The sequence below is a fragment of the Eptesicus fuscus genome, chromosome 9 (genome assembly GCF_027574615.1).
Source record: "Eptesicus fuscus isolate TK198812 chromosome 9, DD_ASM_mEF_20220401, whole genome shotgun sequence".
NCBI lineage: Eukaryota > Metazoa > Chordata > Mammalia > Chiroptera > Vespertilionidae > Eptesicus > Eptesicus fuscus.
Window position 1 is genome coordinate 77,062,927 of NC_072481.1, and position 9,200 is coordinate 77,072,126.

Consider the following 9,200-nt stretch of genomic DNA (forward strand, 5'->3'; position numbering starts at 1 on the left):
CTAATAACAATGGCAACATAGCCTTGAGAAAGGAATATCTAAGCTGTGACTTAAAGGTTCACAAGAATTAAGCCAAATGAAAAAGGAAGGGAAAATGTGTCCTTGCACAGTGCACTTGGTATGGGGAAAGCCCTAGAGGATAAAGCTCAATATATTGAACATAAATATAGAATTGTGGTATGGCTGAGTGAAAAGTAATGAGAATTGAGGACTTCCTTCCTGCCTGCAGAAAGCAGCTTTCTTGCATGGGGATGAGTGTGTGGTGGTGGTGGTGGTGGTGGTACTACTTGCATCATGACTTCATTTAACCCTAATTAATTCCTGAAGGTTCCACCTTCAAATACCATCATATTGGTGGTTAGGGCTACAACATACAAATTTTTTTGTGGGGGGACACAAACTTTCAATCCATAACACACATATATTACACACACACACACACACACATACAAAGTACTAAAATGTTAACAATGGTTATCATCTGAGATAAGAACTGAAAGTCCAAATAGGTTCTAATAATCAATTTTCTACCTTTCCTTTCTTGTCATCAAAAGTCCTCTTAGCGTGTTTCTGTATTTATGCTATTGTATTACAAAACACATTTTATTCCCTTCCTCCCTCTTTTCTTTCCTTTCTTCCTTTCTTCTTTTAGTTGCTTCATGACATACCTCTTTATATGTAAAGCTCTTACATCTCATTCTGAGATCAATTTTCTTTAAACAAATCCTTTTGTTATTATAGTATAGACATATCTTTCTAATTATCTCAATGCTATATGAAAGATTGTATAAACTCCCTAAAGGTAACATTTTTTAATTTTGTTATTTATGTATGAGGCTAAGGCCATATAACCTAGAAGTTAAGACCATGGATTCTGAAGTCAGATGGGCTGAGTTCAGTTTCTAGTTATATTGTTAGTAGTGTTGTAGACAATCAATTTAATCTATCAATGCTATGGTCTCATATCCATAAAATGAGGAAGGTAACCATAGTACTTCACTGACCTGTTGTAGGAAATCAACGAGTTCATGTGTGCAAGCACTTACAAGTGTTTACACATACGAAGTACCCAAGAGATGTCAGTTACTATTATTATTATTATTCTATAATGATTTCTATTTCTAAGGAAATATTTAACCACCTTCTAGACTGTTTAAAGCTATTTGTTACTTTATTTTTCAATTGTATCTGTTATCTACCAGGATACCTGGTTTTAGAGTTTAGCTGTCCCTCTCTCTAGAGGTACCTGATTGACAAATGTTCTGTGAAAATTTATTTCCTGGTCTACATAACTGTATTTTATTCCTTGCCAGTTTACCACTTTACTTTTATAAGCTATAATATTTAATACCAATCTTTGATAAGTATATAGAGGCAGCCACTCTCTTCCGAAATTCTTTTTTATAGGTCATTATATTTTAACTTAAAAAAATAAACAATTCCTTTATTTATTTACTTATTTATTTATTAAAATATATTTTTTATTGATTTCAGAGAGGGAGAGGGAAAGAGAGATAGGAACATCAATGATGTAAGAGAGTCATTGACCGGCTGCCTCCTGCATACCCCACACTGGGGATTGAGCCTGTAACCCAGGCATATGCCCCAACTGGGAATTGAGCCATGACCTCCTGTTTTATAGGTCAATGCTCAACCACTGAACCATACTGGCTGGGCAAAAATAAAATTATTCTTTTATTTCTCCCTCCTTCGCTTTCCTACTAAGGCTTTCAACATATTATTCACTCTTGACTTTAACTTCCAAGAAATCAAGAATTGCAATTTCATGCAGCCTTGTCTTACTCCTATGTGCATTCACTGAATGTGCTTGTGGTCATTAGGTCTGGCGAGTCTTGGAAATTGCTTCATCAAACTTGCAGCTATGATGCAGTGGAAGGATCACTACACTGGAAGTCAGGGCATCTGTGATCAAGTCTGAGGTTGTCCAGGGTATAACTTGTGCAAGTCATATAACTTCACTAAGTATCATTTTTTCCCCCCTAAGAGATGAGAGAATGTAACTGGAGATCTCTAAAGGTCCTTTTAGTTTGGAAATACTTTGACTCTAGGACAGTGATGGCGAACCTATGACACTCGTGTCAGCACTGACACGCGTAGCCATTTCTAATGACACGCGGCCGCTGAGGCGGCCGCATGCCAAGGATGAAACATTTGCGAAATAATGTTTTTTCCTCAAAGTGACACACTACCCGAGTTTTGCTCAGTTTTTTGGCGAAGTTTGACACACCAAGCTCGAAAGGTTGCCCATCACTGCTCTAGGAAAACAGCTATGTCCATGATTAAGTCACATCAGCTTGACCTACACTGAGTTCTGAACCCCAGAACAAGAAAGTATCAATGCTATTTAGCCCTATTCTATAGTGTTAGTAACAAGATTGCTGACATATGCCCTGCCTGTAAATTGTACTTGCCTTTATTGAAATATGGAAGGGATTGCTACTGTAGTTTATATGCGAAATGGTGGATGTGAAATAGCTAAATAGTAAAATAATAAAACCTTACACTTCTACAACTAGCAAATTATCTTGTAAATGGTTCCTCCCAGCCCAAGAATGATGCTTATACGGAGACAAAAAAAGGTACGTTGATCATTGGAAGACATTTTATTTCATTTACAACTATCTTAATGATTACCAAGATTATTCTTGGTGCTCATTTCTACTTAGTGAACTTGTAATTTGTTTAACTAGAACAGAGGGTGTTTTCAAAAGGTGGTTCATATTTGCTCCTGTTGCTCAGTAATGAAATCACCTTTAGAAAGATTCTTTTCATCTTCCCTCTTCAGTCCATGCTTAAATGAAGAAGCTGTCCAGATAAGCTTTAGGAAGTGTAGTTCTCCCTTTTTGTCACAAACGTAAGTTGATTAGTGTTCAAAAAAAGCTTTTTCACTTTTTAAAATTGTGTGGGTTGAAAATTCTCCATGCTGTCAAGCTTTTCATGACTAATAAATGTTACCTGCATCAAGTCTTCTAATTATCTTCAAGCTTTTGGATTTTAGAGCCAGCAATTTTATTATTTTAACCATCTGCCAAAGAGTGTTTTTTGGCAGGGTTCAGAAGAAAGATAGGCAATGTGGAAAACTTGACTAATTAAATACTAAGCCTAAGTATAAAAATAATACCATGGAGTTTTACTTAGGCCAACCTGAGACCACATTTGGTACTCCTAGGTCCATGGTGAATTTAAGTGCTTTCTAGGCCTAGCCACTGACCATGTCATTCACGCCAAGGGAAATTAAAGAAGAAGCAAGGAAAACTTTCTGTGATGGTTAATGTTTGATTCCTTTAGAGAGTAGTTTATAGTGAAATAACTTATAATGTGAGGTTATTAAAAATAACAAATTAATAGAGAAAGCTAAGAAGATAAACTAATACATTTTAAAAAGCATTTTATATTCTCCCAGAAATAATGTCTTCATTGAGACATAGAGTGTTTTCATGATCTTTATAAATTCTATTCTGTCCTTCATCACACAGAGAAATGTAAGTATATGAATTTAGACTTCCCAAATAGTTTAGATACCTCAGAGACTAGCTAAACTGCTTCTGACCAGAAATGCTGAAGGTATGCTCTTTTTACCTAAAGTGGACACTTAAATAGCCCAATTCTCTCTGTGCCATGACAGTGCCATGCTACCATTTTAATGGAGAATTGATGGGATAGCATGCCCTGTGCATTGTTCTGTAAAGACTGGCACTAATACTCAATACTGTTCTAACTATTCACAGGTGCTCCTGCAATTCTCTGTCTTTGAACCTGCATTTGAACTCAAATTCTGCCAAATGCTATCTAACCCAGAGGAAATTATTTAATCTCTCCTATGTGCTTCAGATTCTGCCTCTATAGAGAAGGGATAATAATAGTACTCACTTTAGCAGATTGACTTGAAGATTAAATTAGTTAATAGATATGCAGCACTTAAAACAATGTCTGGCACATAGTAAGTCCTCAATAAACACTACTTACATATAAAATATTATATTATTTGACATAGAAATTATGTTAACAGCCCTGCCAGTGTGGCTCAGTGGTTGAGCATTTACCTGAACCAGGAGGTAACAGTTTGATTCCCTGTCAGGGCACATGTCCAGGTTTTTGGGCTCGAATCCTGGTGGGGGGTATGCAGGAGGCAGCCAATTGATGTTTCTTTCTCATCATTGATGTTTCTATCTCTCTCTCCTCTCTCTGAAATTAATAAAGACATTAAAAATTCTTAAAATCAAATATATATATTCAGAAATATAGATATTGCAACCTTTATAACAGTATTAATATGGAAACAATATAATGATTGAGTATAAGAGAAGAAAAAGAATAAGAAAATTATGCTATATCTATGCAATGCAATATTAAATGAAACGTGTAAAGATTTAAGTAACAGAGTACAGAAAAATTCTAATTTTATAATATAAAAACATGATATATAGAAATATGATATAAAATTTATTTAAATATTATTTCAGTTAAATAAATCAATATGCAAAGAGAATGAAATACAAAACAATGTTAAGAGATATAGGTGATCAGATTTATAAGTGTGTTATTTTGTTTTTGTTTAGGTCTTTGTCCCTTTTTTTCTATAATCAATATAACTATGGAAATAATAGTCATTAGTTTCAAAGTAAGTCATTAAAATGAATAAATTAGGATAAATTAACATGAAAAGTCAATATAAAATATGGAAACTAGAAGGGAGCATAACATCACCTACTCTAACCTCTTTTGTGTAATGAAGACATCACTAAAGCTCAGAAAAAAGTCACGTGACTTGTTAAATCATTCAATTAGAGTGTGCATACAGATTTCAAATTTTTATTGCAGCCTAACTTGTTGAAATAGATGTGTTGAATATTTTTTTCAGTGATACTGTCTAATGCATATATAATTAAGAAAAATATGAAATGGCCCTTCAGAAACTAGAAATTCTCTTCATTGGCACTATGAAGAAAATGTCATTATGACATGGGCTATAGAACAGCACTGGAATTTCAGAGAGATAGATTTTAATTTGTTTAAAGGGAACAGAAGGAAAAATGTTTTTATTAGGTAACCACCCTAAGTAGCATTTTGGTGTTATCACGTGTAGTTAATACTGAACAACCTGCCGTGGCTGACAGGACAGTGACAATTGAAGTTGGAGTCACATACCAACTTATGAGAGGTGACACCGCAGAACAAAATAGTACCATCATGTGTGTGAGTTCATAAACATGCTCTAATAGGTGCATATTATCAATCTTTTTGTATTGTTTCATTCAAGAACAGCACTGAGTACGTACACCTCACCCATGCCTGGATCTTACTCTTTCAATTTCCCCTCTATTTAGGTTTAGTTTGTCTTAATACATACAATATTTCTTTTAAAATTGCCATTATTCATTTTAGACTATAGTGAAGTATAAATGAAGTATAAGCTATTTTGTTACACTGGGGCATGTTCCTGCTATTTCATTCTGGTTTTCATTTCTTATGCTTTCGTATTTCACCACTTTCTATTTTCTATTAGATAGATGGAATTTTTCTCCATTTTCTTAAAGTTATTCATTTCTATTTTGATTCTCCTGGTGGTTACTCTCATGTGTTTAGAATCAAATGCATACCTATTTATTCATTAGCAATGCTACAGCTTAGCTGTACCTATATGTTATCCTGAACAAAGCAAGACACTAAGCATGCTCTCACTTTCTATTTGTGTCCAGAACGCTGTCTCCAGGCCCCAGTTAAGTTAATGAATTCTAGTTTTAAATACAAGATTATATGGATCGAATTTTACACATTTGTGCTTATTTGGATAAACATAAACTTTATTAAATTCTTCCGTCTGCCTTTTCTCCATATCTTATTGCTTCCTCTTGTATTTGTTATTCTTCTTCCTGAAATACAACTTCTAAGAATTCTTTCAAAGAGGGTCTTACTGTAGTATTACTTGAGACCCTGCATGCCTGAGAATATCTTTAATCTCTTTTTGTATTCAATGCAAATTCAGTTGTATGTGAAATTATTTGTTAAAATTTCATTTTTTAGCACTCTTAACATAATAGTCTATTATCTTTGCAAGCCAGTGTTGATGTTCAGATGTCAATCTTATTAGTTAATAAGATTAGTCAATAATTTTATTAATGTCAATCCAATTTTATTCCTCTGAGAGAGAGAGCTGATTTTTCTCTTTAGAAACTTTAATTGTTTCTTGTCTATGATGTTCTTGAATTTCACTAAAATGCAACTAGAGTCGCTATCTATTCTATTGTGCACTTTCTGAGCTCTATTAATCTGAATCATTGCATTATTTATTCTTTGTAAAAATCTCATTATATTCTCAAATGCTTCTTCTTTTCTGTTTATTTTCCCCCCAGGGGCTCCTATTGGATATATGTAGAATGTTTTCTGTTTTTTTTTTTCCATGTTTATGACCTTTTCCTTTATCATTTATTCTTTCCTGATGCCCTCTGGGAAAGTTCTTTAACCTAAGTTCTTACGCACTAAATAGTTCCTTCGTCTATCCAGTGAGATTATTTCAATAACTATATCTCTTATACCAAACATCTGCAATTATTTTTTCTTCATAGCTGCTTTTTCCTAGTTCATGTTTCCAATACAATCTTCTGTCTATGAGTAATTTAAATTCTCGTTATTTCTCTTCTATTACAAGGACCTTCTTCTGTATAGCTTTTAAATTTATCATTTTATTTTTATATTTCCTTAAGTTCTCAAAAGTCTTGATTTCACCCATACACCCAAATTGTATCCCCTTTTCATTATCAGCTGCATTGACTAGTAATGTCTACTTTAAGGAAATTGATGAAAACCTAGGTTTAGCTTGATGAAACTGATGAAAACCCCAGTGAGGTTGCAGGGAGGAGCTCTTCGGGACAGAGAGCCTGAGTGTTACACTCCATGCCTCTTTACCTTCCAGGTGTTTCTTGCCTCTGACCCAAGATTATTAATCCAAGAGTAGCTACCCTCAGAGAATGTTGCCTAGTTCTGTGAGAGAGACAAAATGGCCCGGACCATGTGACATTTATTATTCTTGGCTTTTCAGTGGGACAAAGCTGCAAGCAATGAGGGGAAAGGGCACTCCCAGAAAAGTGTCTCGAGGCCAGGCAACAAATGTACACCCGGAAACTTGCCCATTGGAAACTGTTTCCTCAGTTTCTTTCTTTTTGTTTCTCCAGGTATTTATTCAAACATTTTATTAGTTGATGAGGCATCGCCAAATTTTAGTTGAAGGGAGGAAGCCAGAAGCCTGGACTTGTTATTTGATTACAAATATATACTAGGCTATTTATATGGAAACTATAACTATGTTGACTTATTTCTTACCCAGACTAGAAATTTATAATTTAATTTCAGAGAAAAACAGATATTTTAATTAAATAAAAATATGATAAACATTATTAGAAATTAACACAGTAATAAAATTTTAAAACAACTTCTTAGTTTAGAAATACTAACTAGATACAAAATATAGATATTTGATATATCTATGTAATAATAATATATGAATGTAGAACATATATTAAAGTTGTAATTTAAAGAAAGAAAATGCGTTATCATTTAGGCACATACTTTATAATTTACCCCTAAAGCTTCAGAGGAAACCAATACATTTTGAAAGGTAAAATTTTAACCAATCACATTCTCATATTGAATTGCAAGAAAATATTGGAACAACTACAATAAAAAGTTAAGCAATCACCACCAACAATAGAAAAAAAAGCCTCACTTCCTAAAAGTTTAAATCTATCTTCTAAATACTATTGAAATTAAATTATCAATGAAAATGTTGTTATATATCAAGGTTGACCAGAGTGCAGGAAAAGGAGCATGAATATATACTATTGTATAACCTGATACAGCCTTTTGTGGAGTGCAATGTGAGAGTACTTATCAAAATTAAACATGTACATACCCCTTGACCTAGGAACCTCACTCCCTGGAATCTATCACAGAGAAATATTTATACACACAGGCAATGATATAAGCACAAGAGTGGATATTTACACCCTTTTTTTTATATAATGTATGGTTATGTAAATAAAAGGATATTTGAAAGAATATCTTGAAAAGTTGGTTTGATGTAAGGTAAAAGGGAGAGTTTATTTAGTTTTAGTTATATATTTTGGTACTGCTTGAAATTTTGTAATTAATAAAACAAAAAATAATATTTTCAATTTCAGAATATTGAGGAAATAATCATGTGATTTAAAAATATCATTATATGTGGCCAAAGATCTAGTCAGATACCAATTCAACATTATACAAAAATGTCAACAGTATACAAAAAATAAAATATGTAAACAAAATATCCAATGATAGAAACTGAATATGAACAACAAAGCAGCTCTGAGAAAATTAATAAGAAAAATATTAAAAATGAAGTTTAACAATTAATGATTTAACAAATATGTCCAAGCACTTGTTTTTGAAAATTTTAATAAAATAAAAATTTTTGGAAGACTAGAGAAAATGTAAATAGTCAAAATTAGGAATGAAAAGAAGATATAACCTCTGAGAGAAAAATACAAGATAGTACTTTTTATACCTTTAAGCTGCTTTCTTATATATTTTGATGAAGTCCATGGCTTTCTAGAAAAAATAAATAAATTCAAAAACTTTATCTTTTTTCCTAAACTATGAAAAAACAAAATAAAACATAAACTAATATCTATTAAAGGTTCCAGGACTCAATGATATTATAGAAAATATCTTTCAAAAATTTAAGGAACAGATACTTCATAAAATAAATGGAACATAAAACAAGCAGAAAGTTTTAAAATTATTTTATGATTATTATAATAACCATTATACAAAAATATATTTTTAAAATTTGTATTTCAAAATTTGGAAAAAAATATTTCAGTTCAAATACAAGTACTTCTTTCTATGCCCAAGTAAGATATACTCTGAGATTTAAAAGAGATTTTAATATTTAATAAAATAAAATAAAGCATGTCAGTAAGTTAAAATATATATTTTAGATAAATGACAAATATTTCCCCACCTGAAACTAAAACAAGTCATTTGATGCTATTCCTAATGAAAATTCTCAGTATACAAGAACTAAAATGGTCTTTCAAAAATATTATAATGAGTATTTCAACCAACAGCTGCATCGTTCCTCAGAGGAACACTAGATCCCTTGTAAAGAATACATTACAGTATAGAATAATAGAATCATG